Raw genomic sequence first — 19,636 nt, forward strand, 5'->3', positions numbered from 1 at the left:
AGTAGAATGACAGAATCTGTCAAAATCTGAAAAGATGTCTTCTTTGTATTGTTGTGCTTGTTGGCTGTAGAAGCATCATAAGGGGATGATAAGAAAATTATAGGTAACTTGATCAGTTTTCCATAAGATTAATGATCATGTTTGTTCGATCAATGGAACTTTAATTACCATTTTCTAAAATTCATGTCAAAGTTCTCTGTCCTAGTTTAGGCAGAGCTTATTGCTATTCTTTTTCAACCTTGTTAAGTTTTGAATTAGCTCTGTAGGTTGATAACCTTTCCCCGCTGAGTTTTCCTAAATGCTAAACTCTTGCTTGTGGTATGTCGATTTGCATGATAGTGCAGCCATGCCAAAATCGTTTGGAGCTCTTTTTACTACCTATCTCAAAATCATCTTCTCCCTAAAAGACTGCGCCATGTCCACTAGCTTTGTAGCACATCTTGTATCATAATCCTTGTATGTGGGACAAATGTGTTGTATTGATGTAGATAGATGCTTGTTATATGTAAGCCTTGTGCTTAGTAATGGTTGTATAAGCGTGATTGTTTGAGTTTTCTCAAGTACTTGCTTAAAACTATTAGGTTGTGTGGATGTTTGTTATCTAGATCGTGCCTTGGTTGTTTCTTGTTTTGTCCTCGACAAGCACGAGTGTTAAATAGCTTTATCTTAGAATGGCACTCAAGTTAGGTTGATTGTGTGCTGGTTGTATCAGGTTAGCTTCCTTTCTTAGAAGCCGAGCTTATAGACTTGACTGCTAGTTTTTGAATGTTGGAGCATCCATGCCTATGCTTGGTACGTAAACCAATGTCCAGACCCTTAAATACTTGCATATACCATGGTTGCCCTACACCCGTTTGCAAATATCCTTGCCTAGCCAACTAGCTAGAATAAGTTCTCGCTACAGAAAGCTTTTGACTATAGTTGTTCTTTGCTAGTTACGAAGAGCATACCAAATCCATGTTGGACCTCCCGGATGCCTCTCCCAAAGCTTAGCTTGTGTAATGCAATCTCTCGCTACCCAATCTTGGAATCTTTTTGCTTAAAATCATGTAGCTCCTTATCAACTCAATCCCTCATCGGTGTAATGGTTTTACCTTTGGAGTTTACTTAATTCATCTCCAACCTCCCCAAGTCTTGGGATGCTTATCAACTTTGATCTCATGTTCCTACCCAACATGACCGCCTCTCATAAATTAATTGTTGAGTAATGGCCTTGATGGGCATAGGGCATATCCCTTTATGTCTTGTGTCTTGTTCTCGTCCTTTAACCTTCTAGTTGTTACCTCCAAATCTTGTTGTCATCTTTGCTTGCTTAATTATGTCTTGCACATGATCCTCGTACATGCAGGACTTACCTATGTCATGTGAGATTTCGTGTTGGTTGTAAGATCTGTAATAGCGTCGTGATTGATGACTAATGGTGCCGTGACGAAACCGAGAGCATCCTGTGGCTGCAGACACAAGGTCGTGCTGCTCGGCACGCACTGGTACCGTGGTTGCTAGTTATGATCTATTATAAAACTACACCACTGTGTTATCTTCTCATGAGCTTGTCCTTGGTTATCTTTCCTTATCTTCAATCAAAGGATCTATATCAGACTTATCTAATAGGAATTCCTTCTGAAGTTGCTAAGAAGATAACCTTTGAAGAATAGGTTACTGACATAAACCTTAACAGACTGCAAGGGGTGGTAGACAAGAGAGTATATTTGTTACCCATGTAACAATATCAGTTGTTTGGTGAGTAACTTGTGTCATCCCTATTGAATCCAAAAGGGCACACAACACTTAAAAGTTGGACAAGTTACCAATTAGACAAGAATTGATCCAAATCTTGATCATAGAAATCACCCAGTCCTAATCAACCATCTCTATTGTGATCTCTTTTTGGCTGACTTTGAACTTGACTGCCTACAAATGTATCAACTACAATTGTTGCCACCGAAGAAGAAAAGTTTTGTAACTTTTTAGCGTTAAGAGAGACAACTGATTAGTTATCAGTTAGAAGGTTAATCACTATCTTGAAAACGACTCCATGAAATCCCTAAAGGCTACGTCTCATAAAATAGTTTCATGTGAAGAAAACAATAAGTTGCTCAACGATGCAAATACTATTTCCTTTTCTAGGCCTTGAGTTGTCAAGTCAATTCAATCTTGGACAATCACATAGATGGTACCAAATGCTATATCTAAGTCACAAGCTAGAGAAAAGCACATCCCTAGTCTCGGTTAGCATCATTATATGTGTGGTGCTATCAAAGGTTTTGTTTTGTTTGGTTAGCCATATGATGTTTGCTTGAGCTAAATTTTGGTTAATGATCATAAGACTCTTGGATCCATATACACACTTACAATTCATGCATAATGAAGCTAGTTTGGTGGTGTGAACTGAACCAAGATGAGCCTTAGGATGACCTATAAAAGACTCCTTTCAACCTTTGGTACCTAGCTGTTACCCTATCATATCAACAAATAGTTGGGCAATCTAAGCGCTCTACAAGTCAAAAAAATAATTGGAAAGGTGTTAAACAACAAATCTTAGATTTATTATCTTAGAGCTGTTGTTTGATCCTAGAAAGGAAGCCACAATGTCAAAAGTAGTTTCACCAAGCTATTTTGCTACTATGCAAACCGACCGAGCTTACTAAGCAACTACTTAGTGATGGAAATTTCATAGTTGACTTGCTTGGTAGTAGCTTGTTTCCCTAATTCGGTGAATACTTGCAATGCTAATCCAATGCTTATCATCCGTCTTTAGCCATGCTTATCCAATGCTAACATGCCTTGGGTATCTTCTATGTCCTTTTACCCAAGAGGTTGTATTTGATACGACCTAGGTAATTGTTAACACTTGGAGTCATGAAATTCCTTGAATGGTGACCATTGACTTGATAGACTCAGATAATACAGTGCTGTTATCAGAGAAAGAGAACTGCACACATGGAACCTTATGTAGCTTTCCATCAATTGGCATCTAAGTGATTAGACTTTATGGCTGGATTAGACATTGTTTGTTGGTTAGTTGGTTTCTCATAACCTCAAAGGATGTTTTATCTAGTTCATGATCTCATCCCCTACGGAAGGTTGTACTCGAGCCATTTTGGTAGAGCACTACTTTTCGAGCCTTGTGAACAAATATGGAAACATTGCAATGAGTAGTTTATTATGCTCTGAATATTCCATCATACTTTAGGAATGAAGTACATACGATAGTGTTGTCTTGAATTCCTCCCAAAGTAACCATACATAGTGGAAGTCAATGAAGAGAATTCCTTTAGACAAAAATTCACTATGAAGAACAAGTATCAGGAAGTGTGCTGACCAAATTAGCCTCTCTGAATCTTGGAGATAAGTAATTGACTGCTATCGCCAATGTTGGAAGTAAATAACATGCTTCTCTACCCTTGGAAGTCTTTTGTCCTGAATCTCGGGACGAGATTCTTTTAAGGGGGGAGGGTTGTAACACCCAGGAGTTTGCCACTAGTTAGATCCTAGGTTTTGAGCTCAAACATGTCATGATATGTGGTGATGATCATGATAAAGTCAATCCAAGAAAGTGAGCATCAAGTTAAACACTTAAACTTGGAGAATGCACCCTTGCTTACATATAGGCCTTTTTCAAAGTGCATGTTGGGTGACATTATTAATAGAACCTCTCTCATGTGTTCCACATCCATCACTGCCTATAGTGAGCACTCAAAAAGTTTCAAGAAGTTTGGAATCAAAAGGTCACACAAAATGATAAGTTACATGCTTGTTGGAATGACCTCATTAAGTGAATAAAACCATAGTCATCAACCAATCCTTGCAACCTTGCCCAAATGACTCTAGATGAACTCTACAACAAAAGTCATGAAGGGTACATGTTGAGCTTGTGCCTAGAAAATGCTTCAATTGGCCTAAAACCTTAATTCAAGCTTTATCAGGTTGCTGCTTTGACCAAAGTGAAAGTTTGACTTCTGTACTAGTTCTTAGGTTTAACCTTAAATGAAAGTTGTAGTTTAGATTCTGTAGAACAAACTTTGTTTAATGATCAAGAGCTATTTTTGTCTCTAACCTAGTCAAATTAAGTTTACAAGATTCAATGCAGTGCTGTTTTGGAACTCCAGAATTTTGGCTAAGTCCTGAGGTGCTCAGTTTCGGGTACCCTAGTTGGGAGCCTTGTATCTTCCAAATAAGACTGAACCAGTACAAGGTCCTTTTGTAAACGTTGTATTATATTTTGCATGCTACAATCTTTGTTAAAGTTACTAAGTCTGAATCATCTTCAAACATGTCAAAGAATAGTCACTAGATTGAATCTGCTATAATTTCCAGCACTTAGAGTTTCTAAGTCTAGGTTTGCAGTTCATCACGTTGGCATTCCGCGTTCTCCAAATTTTACTAAACAACTTGCTTGGGTCCCAAAATAAAAGTTGGAGTGCATATTGTGGACAAGAGCATGCCAAAGGATGACACCATTTTGACTTCGTTTTGGTCATCAATTTTGAGTTTTGCTAATCATTATCAATTCATTGGCACTCAAGGGTTGGCATCAAATTATCTACTGATCTACAAACCTAATGGCTGTGGCCCTTAAATAACAAATGTAGATCAGGCCGAGCTTGACAAACTTCATATTTGGCCCATCTCCTAATTCGGCATGGAAATGGCCCAAATTTGTCTCCCACGTCGGCCACTTCGCTGCACGCCACGTGCTCGAGGAAACGCTTCAACGAGTGACACCTGCTCTGGACGTGTCCACCATGCACAGAGCGCACCCCCACCATTGCCAACCTTCTGTGCCACCCCTACACTCCCCAGAGTGGACGCCTGACTCTCCTCCTTCGCCTCTCCACTCCCTTGAGCTCGTCCCACACGCCGTCGCTCTCTCCATCTGCCATTACGTTGCTTTTCCTTCCCTCCAGAATGGCCACCCGACTTGGACAGGGAGGTGAGCTCCAAGGCTGCCGGTGTTGCTACACTGCAGCTGCCTGCCAGCCAAGCCAGGAGAGTGCATGTGCGCAGGCTCGTCGTGGCCCCGCCCCATGCTGCCGGCAACTCGCCATGGCTGCTTGAGCCGCCAGCAGCTCCGTATTCTCCTCTGCTACTTCTTTGTTGTCTGCTTCCTACATCATAACCAAGATACTAGGAACCCCCGAGCGCCCTCCCAACGAGCGACTCGGGGGGCGACGGCGCCGCCACCCACCCCCCCTTCCTCTCCGGCCCTCCCCGGCCGCCGTCGCCGTGGTCCCGTGGCGGCGGCGGCTGCCCCAAGGTGGATCCTCTCTACTTGGATGAAGAATGGAAACCCTAGCTTTGATTCTGTAGAAGAGGTATGATCTCCAGGGGCCAGGGGGTCTGGTTTTATAGTCCCTTCAAGTGAATATGGGCCGTTGGATCAAACCGACATTGATTGAACGACTATCCTTGATCCTTTAGGTCGGCGGAGATTGATCCCGAAAGAGAGTCCTGATTAGACTCTATGTGAGGGCGGGCGCCCAGGTCAACTAGGCGGGCACCCAGTGCCTGGTCCCGTTCGGCCTCCGCTTCCTTCCCGTGGCTTCTGGAGTCTTCAAGATGGTAGAAAATTACGCGGCACGCTAATATCTCTATGTAAACCCGACGTGTGGGCCTTTCTCTAGCGACTCCTGATATGGTAAATGTGTTGCAAATCTCCAGGAAGTGATGGAGATGAGCACTAGCATCTTCGTGTGCCTTCCCACAGAACTAGTTGGATTGCACAATGTTGATAAGTCCAGGCTTGAGCTCAAAGTTGCCATCGATCTCTGCAGCAGGTCCAGTGCGGATGTTGTTCGTAGTGGGAGCTGAGAACTCGTGGATCGCTTTGTTCGCCATAACTTCGAATTCTGAAGACAAGTTCTAGATGAAACTTCAGCGATCTTCTTGATTGGATGAAGCTTCGTGCTGAAGTGTTGATGATCTCTTCTTGAGCTTGGCTCTTGTTTTTCTGAATAATGCTTCAGGATTGTCAACAAAATTTCCTAGAAGATGTCTTCTATTCATACAGTACCCTGCATAAAATAAAATAGAAAAATATCGGGGTAAAACTGTATGAGAGAATTGATAATCTCAATCATATTAGTGATGCGAATGATGACTCAAAATTCCATATTCATTCCTGATTAGTAATCAACCTTCCCCGGCAACGGCTCCAAAAATGCTTGTTGGGCATTCTTAACGTCACTACCAAAAGTAGACTTAGTTTTCTAATTCTGATAACGGCGCCAAAAATGCCAAACCTATCCCTCATGCCACTTAAGCCAAGTTGTCATCCCCAGCATGACATGAAAGACGCGGTATTGAAATATGCAATTGCTCTTCTAAATAAATAATAAATAAGATCTGCAAGCACACAGATTAATACCGATGTAGCATTTTAACCGGGAAGTATTCTAGGTATCATTATTTATATTTTTACCACTGGGAAGGGATTGCTAAACATCAATGTTGATTATGGAATGGAATATAAGATTGAGTATCTATCATTGCATGTATAATTGAGAGCATTTATCTATCTCTTTCATACAGGGATAAATGTCACGTAAGATATATAAAGTATGAATGGTGACAAAGATAATTAATCTGATCAGCATAACTTAGCCACATATAAATATGATAAGCACCTCAATAGATATTCTAGCAAGTCATTAGCATGGAATTAGGACGAACTACAAGAATATTTTCTAAGTTATTCTCAACTATACAGTCTAGCATATCATAGTTAGTGCAATTATACTTGGCAATCATTGCGAGACAGGACTACGCCCATGCATAGTGATATTATCAAGGAATATGAGAAACATCGCAATCACTCTCCTGTAATAATGTTGCTCTGCTAGCCCTATACACGAGAGGAGGACTATATAAGAATGAATGGAGCTGTCACTACCACGAACTACCCCGCGATCTGGCATATAGGATACAATCGCAGATAAATACGGTATAGGCACCACGCCTACACAATACTTACCATTTACCCACTGTACACATGGATAAACGCTATACGATCCTAAACATGTATATAATTCCAATCTAACTAAGCCAGGCATATAACTATGATAAACTAAGAACAATATAATTGCAAATATAAACAAGTAGAGCAAAGTCATGATCAATATAGTGAAGTAGAACAAAGTCATATTCATAATATTGAAGAACAAAGATGAACAATTGAAGAATAATACAGAATTACCAAGAATCCTCTTGACAGATCTAGAAACCAATCGAAGATTGACTCCTTCTAGTTCTAATCCTATGTAGCTATGCTAAACTAGAGATCTAATTGATGTGGTGGCTCTAAGGCTTGATCAGAGGCTTCTTCTCCCAAGATGAATAATGAATTAGGGGTCTGAGGTCCTCTCCTCCAGGGGCCAGGGGGTCCACTTATATAGTCCTTCCAAGTGAATATGGGCCATCGGATCAAACCGACATTGATTGAACGGTTCTCCTTGATCCTTTAGGTCGGTGGAGCATGATCCGCGAAGTTGGCTCTGATTGGCCCCGAGGCCAGGGCGGGCGCCCAAGGGGGGAGGGCGGGCGCCCTACCCCCGAGCCTGTCCGGTCTCCCGTTCGTTCCCGTGGCTTCTAGACTCTTCTAGATGTAGGATAATTGCGCGGTACATTTATATCTCTATGTAAACCCGACATGTGGGCCTTTCTTCCATATTTCCTGATAACCCCCTGCAGAAATAGACAAACACCAAAACTCGTGGAATTCTGTCAGATAAAACCCTAAGTCTGGGTGTTGGTTGCATTTGGATCCTTTTCTTTGTTTATTTGTTAATTAAATTTGATACATAAGGACCGTCAACAAACTCCCCCAAGCTTACCTCTTGCTCGTCCCTGAGCAATGATAATCTCAGTGATGGATCAGAAGTTGCTGTAATGCCTTTAAAAGTTGACGGTACACATGCTTTTAAATGAGATCTTATCTCTGAGTTAGAGTAAACTGTCAAGACTTAAAACTTACTTATTTTACCTTTCACCATGGGACTTGTAACCGTCACTTCTGCCTTGAGTAGTTAAAAGATAGAACAGTCTAGTCAAGTACCATGTCTCTTATTCTTGATCTGCTATAGCTCTGGAGTTTTTGCAGATTTTCAAATAAAACTCAGATATTCCTTGTATGACTCTCTCAGATCTCTCTTTTGTGGTATTTCTGGATCCTTACCAAGGCAGTGATAGTATATGTCTTCTCTCAAAATATGTAGTATTTGTGCTATAAGGCATAGTGACATTGCCTTCTCTCTCACCCTACTCTAATAAGGCTTTAATATCTGGAGCTCATAGGTGGGAGATAAAGTATACATACTTACAAGACATTTATTGTATAGTCAAACCATGGATCCAAAGAAACAAGTCAATAAGTCAAATCAAGATGTGCATGTGTGGCGAATGAATGGTGTATGGTGATGATGGTGATAACAATGGTAAAAGTCTAATTCTACTTTTGCTCTTTTGACGGAATACATACCTTTCTTGCTCTTTGAAACTTTTGGGGAGAATGAGATGCTCTATATTTTCTTTTTCTTTCCTCTCAGGTGGGTATCTTGTACCCCTAATTCTACTGTCGGACACTTTCCATTTTTACCTCTCGTCTCACTTTTTCTTTTCTTTCGAGGTTCCGGGCACTTGCCCCTTTTTATTTTCTCGTATCTCTCTTTTTTTCTCTTTTTTTTAGAGTACTCATCTCCTGAAATAATATAGCAAGTGGTAGTAACCAAGATAACTTGAGCATTTATTTCACAGGGGAAAAACAGAAATAGAAGAATGTTGTTGGCTATTCTCTCCCGGATTAGGAGTAGAATATTTTTGAGTGGTTCTAGAGATGGAAATGGGTGGATATATGTGGATGCGTACTTCCGGAGTAGAAGTAGCATGTGTGAGTGAACGTGCAAGTGAATCTTGATTTTAACCACATGACAAGCTCCTAAGGGTCTACACAGCTTGACTACACTCAATGCTCATAAGCAGTAAAAAGTAAATGTGTGGCTCAAAGTCTAGCAAGCATGTATATATAGTTGTGGTAAGAATTTAAACTCTCATCATACAGGAACTCATCATGTGATATTTTAAAGATTTTCAAAGATAAAATTCTCCAGAATTCTAGCATCTTTAGGAATAGATAAACAGCAGCTCAACCTTCCCATATCATATCCGATAACAACTTAGACTTCAGATCAAGTGCTCTTCCCACGAATTCAGGTTTAGAGCAAGCTTTGAATTATAACAGTTATGTCTAAACTAGTGAGAACTCAAATTTGAAAATTAGGCAGAGCAACTATTCATCATATCCATGCTAGAGTTTTATAAAGATTCAGTTTAGCATAGCCACTTTATTTATTTATACTAAGCATACTAAGCAAAAGATATATATATAAGCACAAAATCTTTATTTGGTTTTTCCTGGTTATGTATATTTATATTTTAATATAGTATAAGTATAAATGTAGATAGAAATACTTAGCGGGATAAATGGGGGTGCTCTCCCCCAAGCTGAATTTTGACGTAATTTCTTCTGATGTAGCTAGCAGGTGGCAGAGGTGTATTTGAAAGTCGGTAGCACCCTGACAGCGATTAGAATGTCCTCCGTCTGCTAGTTTTCTTTGATCCTTGAATTCTGTGGAGCTCAAATAGACAACAAAGCTTTGTGGAACTGATTAAGTGTTAGCATAACTATCTAGCCTTTGTCATGTTGAGCCTCCTCAATAAGTGTTACTCTCTATTTTTATATTATCTTTTTATAGAGCAGAAAAAATATTTATTTTATTTCTATGCCACAACAGTGAATGTACTTATGGGTTTTATGCCACTCGTATACTCACATGGGGCTTACTATTTTTTAACATTTTTCTTTTATTTTAGGATAGTATGAACCTGATTAACTAAGTAAACTATTTTAAATAATTGAAAGGAAAAAGGATAACTACCAAGTTTACCTCTTGGCAAGGCGTTCGGTGTTTTTAAGTCCTCCGAACGGGATTCTCCATTTTCTCAGTCGTCCTGGGATTCGTTGGATCGCGTAGTCGGTGCTTCCGGCGGCGCCTCTTCTTCGTGTATAGTTATCTTCTCTCTCCACACCTGACTCGGTGCTACGGTCTCCTCAGGACAATCTTGTTCAAGCTGTATGTCTTCAGACCGTACTACTTCTCCTTCGTAGTCTGCCCATCCGTCCTTGATGATTTGCCTCTTCTGCTTGCGGTTGCGTCGTCTTCTTCTTGTCCTGACCTGCTTAGAGTCTTCAACTATATAGTTGTTGGGTATTTTAAACGCAAACAGAAAAATCCGCAAGCGCACGGATACCGATGTAGCTTTCACCCGGGAGTATTCCAGAGTATCGATTTTCCACAGAGAACGTGAGTGTACTAATTAAGATCCTTGATCGCCCAAGGATAACTATATAATTATTTTTTGTGGGAAGAGAGGAAGTTTCCTGAGAGTTCTCTAGTTGATCTAAGAATCAAGAATTACTTCAAGATTATCTATATCGGGACATCAGAGCACTAATGACAGAAAGAGATGAGAAGGGGGGCTAGGAAGGTCTGACTACGGTCCTACAAACACCGATCCGAACGAGGTGGAATACGTCGACTGTTAGGGCTATCACTACCCTAAGGCTACCACAACAATCCGCAGGATTGGGTGCAGTTCCAGGTAATTGCAAGACTAAACACCACGTCTAATCTATTAATTACTACTCTAGCGTTATAAAGACTAGAGCACTTGATGCAAGCGGGAATCCAATAAATAACTTGAATGTAAATAAAAGTAATTAAAGAACTCAGGATTATGAATTGAAGAACCTGGAGAACGATGAAGAACGAACCAGTTGCTGCAAAAGTACAATGTTGAGGAAGATCCGACAGATCCGGCTCCTCCTCCTCCGCTCTCCTCTTCTCTCTCCCTATTTTCTAGATTACAACTAGAACTAACTAGAACTAGAACTAGAGGAACTAGAACTAGAACTAGATGAACTAGAGGTAGAACTAGAAGAACTAGAGTGATCCTCTCTACTTGGATGAAGAATTGAAACCCTAGCTTTGATTCTGTAGAAGAGGTATGATCTCCAGGGGCCAAGGGGGTCAGGTTTTATAGTCCCTTCAAGTGAATCTGGGCCGTCGGATCAAACCGACATTGATCGTGTGGTTTTCCTTGAAGTATTAGGTCGGTGGAGCATGATCCCCGAACTTCACCCTGATTGGTCCAGGGGGGAGGGCGGGCGCCCAGTAAGGGAGGGCGGGCGCCCAGTGCCCGGCTCCGTTACGTCTCCCGTTCGCTCCCGTGGCTTCTGGACTTTTCTAGATGGCAGATAATTGCGCGTTAAGTTAATATCCCGTAATTAACCCGACATGTGGGCCTCTTTTCCATATTTCCTGATAACCCCCTGCAGAAATAGACAAACACTAAAACTCATGGAATTCTGTCAGATAAAACCCTAAGGCTAGGTGTTGGTTGCATTTGGATCCTTTTTCATGATTAGTTGATGGTTAAATGTGAGCATTAAGGACCGTCAACAAGCTCCCCCAAGCTTAACCTTTGCTCGTCCCTGAGCAAAGCTAAAATCAGCAAGAAAACAGGGGTTACTTTTATGCCTCTTACTACAGGGTTTTTAAGGTCTTAAGTGATTGAAAAACAGAACGATCAAGTCAAGCACTATGTCTCAAGCTCTTCTGTCTTACCTTTGTTTTGGAGTTGTTTGTAAGTTTCCAAAATAAAACTGAAGCATTTGCCTTCTTCTCGAAAGATATATAAGTAGAGCTTTCAAAAGTTTAGCATACTTACTTTGCATTTTGCTATGTCAATGCTCGGAGCAAGGGAGAGGAATGTCATACTCCTAGATCAAGACCTTTGACCTTTTTGAAAAGTTTGTCATCTCTTACTGGCATATTGCTTATTAGAGGGACCATGGGCTATCATTTTTTTTCTTTTTTTCAGTCTCTTCTTTTTTATTTTTCAAGTGGCAGCAAGTACCCCTAATTCTACTGTCGGACACATGTCCATTTTTTCCACTTAGGAGGGTATCTTTGTACCCCTAATTCTACTTCGGACACTTGTCCATTTTTACCTCTCGTCTCACTCTCTTTTTTTTCGAGTCACATTTTTGCATAGTCCCGTGCCTCTAACGCAATGATACTTCGGAAGAGTGAATCTTTTATATTTTTAAAACAAAAAGATCTTGATCTTTAGAGCATGATAATTCTCTCAACCAAAACTACAAGAATTAACAATGGCTTGAACAAAGCAAGTGCCCACAGTTTTAATAGTTATATCTTATAAGACTCTAGGTATTATGTCAAATAGGATCTCATCATTTTTTTTAGATTTTCAAAAGATAAAATCTCCAGAACTCTAGCAATACTTGGAACAAGTTAAATAGTAGCTCAGACCTTCTCATATCATGTTTGTCAATTACCTAGACTTGAATCAAACCTTTTTTTATTTTTATTTAAAACTTAGAATTACACAAAACTATTGTATATTACTCAAAAGAAAAACTTTGTTTGGTTTCATGGTTATCCATTTTTATTTCTTTATTTATTTCTGAATACTATAAAATAAAACCAAAGGAAGAAAAGTAATACTTATCTAGATACACGTGGGGGTGCCTCCCCCAAGCTGGATGTTGACATAGTCGTTCACTCTTGTAGCCTGCATGTTTGATCTCACTCTTCTTAAGCCTCAAAATCCTGCACAACCCAAATAGACAACAAAACTTGTGGAGCGTGTTATGGGTTAGGTAATTGTCTAGAGCTTATGAGAGCTTAATATGAGAATTCTATGAACTCAATCACATCAAGTTCCTCTACCAGGCTGTTTTGTGGCTCAAGATAGATTTTCAAGTGTTGACCATTTACCTTAAAAGTGTTACCTATGTCATCTTGGATGGTAATGGCTCCATGAGTTGAAGTGTCAATAACCTTGTATGGTCCATCCCACTTACTTCGTAGCTTACCATGACCAAAGAGCTTAACTCTTGAATTGAATAGTAGAACCTTATCTCCAGGCTTAAACTCCTTGTGCTTGATTCTCTTATCATGCCATCGTTTTGTTCTCTTTATAGATCCTTGAATTGTGGTAGGCTTTCTCTCTCCATTTTTCTAGCTCAGATAGTTGCATCAGACGATTCTCACTAGCGAGGTGGAGATCCATGTTCCATTTCTTGAGTGCCCAATGAGCCTTAAACTCCACTTCAACAGGCAAATGACAAGTTTTTCCATATACAAGTTGATAAGGTGACATGCCTATGGGTGTTTTGAATGCAGTTCTATATGCCCAAAGTGCATCAGGAAGTTTGTCCTTCCACCCCTTACCCATCTCATCTATGGTCTTTTGTAAAATATTTTTGATTTGTTTGTTAGATGTTTCGGCTTGACCGCTAGTCTGATGATGGTATGGTGTTGCGACGTTGTGTCGAACTCCATGATCGGCTAGGTACTTCCGGAAGATTTTGTCGATGAAGTGGGAACCTCCATCGCTTATAACTATCCGGGGTATACCAAAGCGAGGAAAGATTACTTCATGGAACATTCTCTTGGCATGTTTTGAATCAGCTGATCGACAAGGTAGGGCTTCTACCCATTTGGACACATAGTCCACAGCTACTAAGATATACTCGCAATTCCCGGACATAGGGAATGGCCCCATGAAATCAATGCCCCATACATCGAAAAGTTCTACTTGAAGATTATTTGTGAGAGGCATTTCATTTTGTGAGTTGATATTCCCATGTTTTTGACATCGGTGGCATCTCCTGACAAAGTCCTTTGTATCTTCATACATCGTTGGCCAGAAAAAACCACTTTGCCAAATTTTAGCATGTGTCCGGAATGCTCCATAGTGTCCTCCATATGGCGAGGCATGGCATCTTTCCATAATTTGAGTAGCCTCAGCCATAGGAACACACCTTCTCAAGAGTCCATCAGCGCAGACTCAAAAAAGATATGGTTCATCCCAAAGGTGGAAACGACTATCGTGAAGCAACTTCCTTTTGTTTGCACCAGGTGGGACATAGCCTTTTACTATAAAGTTTACGATGTCTGCGTACCATGGATCTGCATGTGTTATCTTAAGCAGGGTGTCATCCCTTAGGTAGTCATTTATGGGAAGCTCATCATGTGTTTCCTTATATTGAAGCCTAGATAAGTGGTCGGCTACGGAATTCTCTACTCTCTTCCTATCTCGGATTTCTATGTCAAAGTCTTGGAGTAGAAGAATCCATCGAATTAGAAGAGGCTTAGCATCTTTCTTAGTGAGGAGGTACTTGAGAGCAGCATGGTATGAATAGATGATTATCTTCGCCCCCACTAAGTAAGATCTAAACTTGTCTATAGCAAAGACAACAGCCAAAAGCTCTTTTTCAGTTGTAGTGTAATTGAGTTGTGGTCCAGACAAGGTTTTGCTAGCGTAGGATATGGCATAATGCTTTTTATCCTTGGTTTGTCCTAAAACGGCACCAACCGCAAAATCGCTAGCATCACACATGATCTCAAAAGGAAGATTCCAATCAGGTGGTTGGATAATCGGGGCTGAGATGAGTGCTTTCTTAAGAGTTTGAAAAGATTCATGACACTCATCACTAAAGATGAAAGGTGCATCCTTAGCTAGGAGACTAGTTAGGGGTCTAGCAATTTGAGAGAAATTCTTGATAAAGCGTCTATAGAACCCTGCATGTCCCAAAAAGCTACGGATTCCTTTCACATTCGTGGGAGGTGGAAGTTTTTCAATAACTTCAATCTTTGCTTTGTCCACCTCTATACCACGTTCGGACACTTTATGTCCTAGCACTATTCCTTCTTAAACCATAAAATGGCATTTCTCCCAGTTCAGGATTAAGTGTTTTTCTTCACATCGCTGCAAGACTCTATCGAAATTCTCCAAACAATGATCGAAGGTTTTGCCATAGACGGTAAAATCATCCATGAGAACCTCCATGATCTTCTCAATCATGTCTGAGAAAATAGACATCATGCACCGTTGGAAAGAAGCTGGAGCATTGCACAATCCGAACGACATTCGTCGGTATGCATAAGTTCCATATGGGCATGTAAAGGTAGTCTTTTCTTGGTCATCTGGGTGGATTGGGATTTGGTGATATCCAGAATAACCATCAAGGAAACAAAAGAAAGAGTGGTTTGCAAGCCGTTCCAACATTTCATCAATGAAGGGTAGCGGAAAATGATCTTTCTTTGTAGCCTTATTGAGTTTTCGATCGTCAATACACATACGCCACCCAGTGACAATTCTTTGAGGGATGAGTTCATTCTTCTCATTCCTAACGACCGTCATTCCTCCTTTCTGTGGCACTACTTGGACAGGGCTAACCCACTCACTATGTGGCACAGGATAAATAATCCCAGCACGATAGAGTTTGAGGACCTCTTTCTTAACAACCTCTCGCATAGCATTGTTAAGTCTCCGTTGTGGTTCCCTTGAAGGTGTAGAATTGGGATCAATAGGGATACGATGAGTGCAGAGAATGGGACTAATGCCCGTGAGATTCTCGAAAGAGTAGCCAAAAGCTGATCTATGTCTTTCAAGAACAGTGACAAGTTGTTGTGTTTCATATTCGGAAAGCTTGTCACTGATAATTACTGGAGTTTTTGAGTTGTTGTGCAAGAAGACATATCTAAGGCCAGAAGGAAGAGGTTTTAATTCTATCGAAGGAGGTGAAGGTAGTTCATTTTTTTCTAGCTCAACGGGTTCTACCAACTCTTCTTCTTCTTGAACAAAGTGTTCATGATTAAAGAATGGTTGGGTCATCTCCTCTTGAGTCACCATTAAGATCTCCTCAATAGGATCTGGGTCAAGTTTGGGTTCTACTATCATGTTAATTGATCTAGCAAGAGGAACAACAATAGTGGAATTCCCAACATTGAAGTCTAAAAGACCTCGTTGTGGTTGTTCTTGTAGAAGTTTCATGATTGGTCTACCAATCAAGAGAGGAATCTCCGGTATGTCAAAAATGTGAAAATCTAGGCATATTCCAGAGTCCTTGATTCTAACAGGAACTGCCCTTAATACCCCATGGCTTTCTAGAATTAATCTAGATGGACTTTGTAAATGTTTTTGAGATGGGGTTATGGACTCGTTGGGATAAAGAGTGCCAGCTAACTCCTTGGAAATAACATTTATCCCAACATATGGATTGTAGTGGACCTTCCTAGTGGACCGTCTAATTTGGCACAGAAGAATGGTTGAAGGAGTGATGATTCGAGCTACCTCAGGGGACAGCTCAGCTTCTGTTAGCCATTCATAACTCAAAATAGCCGAAAGGCTTTTAATGTGTTCTATGTCAACAGAGTCTACACTTAGAATGGGTTGAGTGGTCCCTACTAGAGGTCGTGTTTGGATGGGAAAATTCGAGGTGTTTCCATAATCTTCAAAAAGATCTTCCTCGAATTCGAAGGGATGCTCTAAAGGTGGTGGTTCATCATCCCTTAGTTGGTTTTGCATTCCTTTATCAGGAGGTTTCTCTACAACCAAATTAATTGATGGGTCAGGTGGAATTTCTAACTCGGTTGCAAGTTCCTCATCTTTTGGTTTAGGATCAGGCTCGACTTCTTTTTCTCCTTCAGGAAACTCATCATAAATGCCTGTGTAAGGGGTATTTTCAAGAATTCTTTCTAGGATAGCTCTCCCCTCATCTGTGAGTTTGTGTGTGAATGAGCCTCATGAAGCAATGTCGAGGTGAAGAGCAGCTTCCTTGTTTAGACCACGATAAAAGTGGTAGAACAGTACATGGTCAGGCAGGGAAAGGTTTGGACCGAAATTGGTAAGGCTTGTGAACCTAGCCCAAGCTGCTCCTAAAGTTTCCTTCTCTCTTTGTTTGAATGTAAGAATTTCAATTCTAAGGTCAGCAATTCGAAAAAGTGGGAAGAAAGCGAGACAAAAGTTGTCTCGAAGTTCATCCCAACTTCCATTAACGCCTCCTACAGAATGAGCATACCACTTTTTTGCTCTTCCCAAGAGGGAGAACGGGAATAATTTCTATTTAAGGGTTTCTTGTGTCATGCCAGAAATAGATCGGCAAGAGCACAACTGCTCGAATTCTCTAAGGTGGGTGTATGGATCTTCATCTACTTGCCCAGAGAAGGGTTGCTCCTGGATCATGGCTATTAGATCAGGGCCGAGGTCGTAGCCATCTGTAAGAATTGGATGTGATGATGGTGGTGGCTCTAATAACTCGCCCTTTGGAGCAAAGAATTTATAGATAGGAGTGAAATCCATGGTGAAAATGGTAAGGTGAGTGTGGTAAAAAGGGAAAAGAAAAAGGATACACGGACGACTTGGTTCGAAACTAGCACAGCTACCGTTCCCCGGCAACGGCGCCAGAAAGCTTGTTGGGTATTTTAAACGCAAACAGAAAAATCCGCAAGCGCACGGATACCAATGTAGCTTTCACCTGGGAGTATTCCAGAGTATCGATTTTCCACAGAGAACGTGAGTGTACTAATTAAGATCCAAGATCGCCCAAGGATAACTATATAATTATTTTTTGTGGGAAGAGAGGAAGTTTCCTGAGAGTTCTCTCGTTGATCTAAGAATCAAGAATTACTTCAAAGATTATTTATATCGGGACATCAGAGCACTAACCACAGAAAGAGATGAGAAGGGGGCTAGGAAGGTCTGACTACGGTCCTACAAACACCGATCCGAACGAGGTGGAATACGTCGACCGTTAGGGCTGTCACTACCCTAGGGCTACCACAACAATCCGCAGGACTGGGTGCAATTCCAGGTAATTGCAAGACTAAACACCACGTCTAATCTATTAATTACTACTCTAATGTTGCAAAGATTAGAGCACTTGATGCAAGCGGGAATCCAATAAATAACTTGAATGTAAATAAAAGTAATTAAAGAACTCAGGATTATGAATTGAAGAACCTGGAGAACGATGAAGAACGAACCAGTTGCTGCAAAAGTACAATGTTGAGGAAGATCCGACAGATCCGGCTCCTCCTCCTCCGCTCTCCTCTTCTCTCTCCCTATTTTCTAGATTACAACTAGAACTAACTAGAACTAGAACTAGAGGAACTAGAACTAGAACTAGATGAACTAGAGGTAGAACTAGAAGAACTAGAGGGATCCTCTCTACTTGGATGAAGAATTGAAACCCTAGCTTTGATTCTGTAGAAGAGGTATGATCTCCAGGGGCCAGGGGGGTCTGGTTTTATAGTCCCTTCAAGTGAATCTGGGCCGTCGGATCAAACCGACATTGATCGTGTGGTTTTCCTTGAAGTATTAGGTCGGTGGAGCATGATCCCCGAACTTCGCCCTGATTGGTCCAGGGGGGAGGGCGGGCGCCCAGTAAGGGAGGGCGGGCGCACAGTGCCCGGCTCCGTTACGTCTCCCGTTCGCTCCCATGGCTTCTGGACTCTTCTAGATGGCAGATAATTGCGCGTCAAGTTAATATCCCGTAATTAACCTGACATGTGGGCCTCTTTTCCATATTTCCTGATAACCCCCTGCAGAAATAGACAAACACCAAAACTCGTGGAATTCTGTCAGATAAAACCCTAAGTGTAGGTGTTCGTTGCATTTGGATCCTTTTTCATGATTAGTTGATGGTTAAATGTGAGCATTAAGGACCGTCAACACTAGTGCAAGAAGGATGTCTACGAATGAAGGCATACCTTCCTTTACTAATAGATAAAGAAAGAAAGACTCTACCAAAGGTTATATGATTAAGACCAATGTGAAAATATCTAGGAAAAACATGGTCTTGTAGGGCTAGGTCTAAACCAGAATTTATAGAAAGATTAAAAGATTCCCTAGGTGTAGCTAAAAGTGCATTATCTTTTTGATTAAAAGATAGGACCTCAGCTATAGAAAAGGGTTGGTTTTGACCTATTGCAATCAACTCCGGACACAGATCATAATTAGGGGCAGGACGTGTTGACTCCCATGGTCTATGGCTGGTCTCCGAAGGTGCAAAGAATTTAATAATAGGTATGGAATTTGAGTTATCCATAAAGATAAAAATAAAAAGATAAAAGAATAAAAGTATAAAAGTATAATACAAGATAATAGCAAGACTCAAAGTTATCTCAGCAAACCGTCTTTCTCCCCGGCAACGGCGCCAGAAATGCTTGTTGATATTTGGTAACGCAATAAGGAAATGATCCGCAAGCGCACGGATATCGGTGAGCATTTCACCCGGGAGATTATCTAGAGTTATCGTATTTATATTTTTACCACTGGGAGAAAGGGTGCATCTGACTAACCAAATCTATTGCTACTATCCCTTTAGGCTACAAAGAATGTCTCTCGATGTGAGTGATAAATAGAGAAGACTGCAACCGTAGTCTCCTTCTAACCTTGGTAAGGATGATCTACTGTTCTAATGGGGAGGCTAACGGAATCTAGACAACACAAAGGATGTTCGACCCGCACCTATAAACCCTATCCTTCCTGCTAACGAGATGTGATCTGCAAAGGTAACTCAGAATTGTCACGTTCCTCACTACTACCACGGTCCAGCTAGTCAGGGAATATCTATGAGTACCCCAGCCTAAACACCACGTTTACGCCAGTAATGATTACTCTAAACTCTACGCGAAGAGATTAAAGTAAACTCATAAACCATAAGAACAATAAAACAAGAACTTACTAGAATTTAGAAGTCGAAATA

Source organism: Sorghum bicolor, chromosome 1, assembly GCF_000003195.3.
Source record: "Sorghum bicolor cultivar BTx623 chromosome 1, Sorghum_bicolor_NCBIv3, whole genome shotgun sequence".
Taxonomy (NCBI): domain Eukaryota; kingdom Viridiplantae; phylum Streptophyta; class Magnoliopsida; order Poales; family Poaceae; genus Sorghum; species Sorghum bicolor.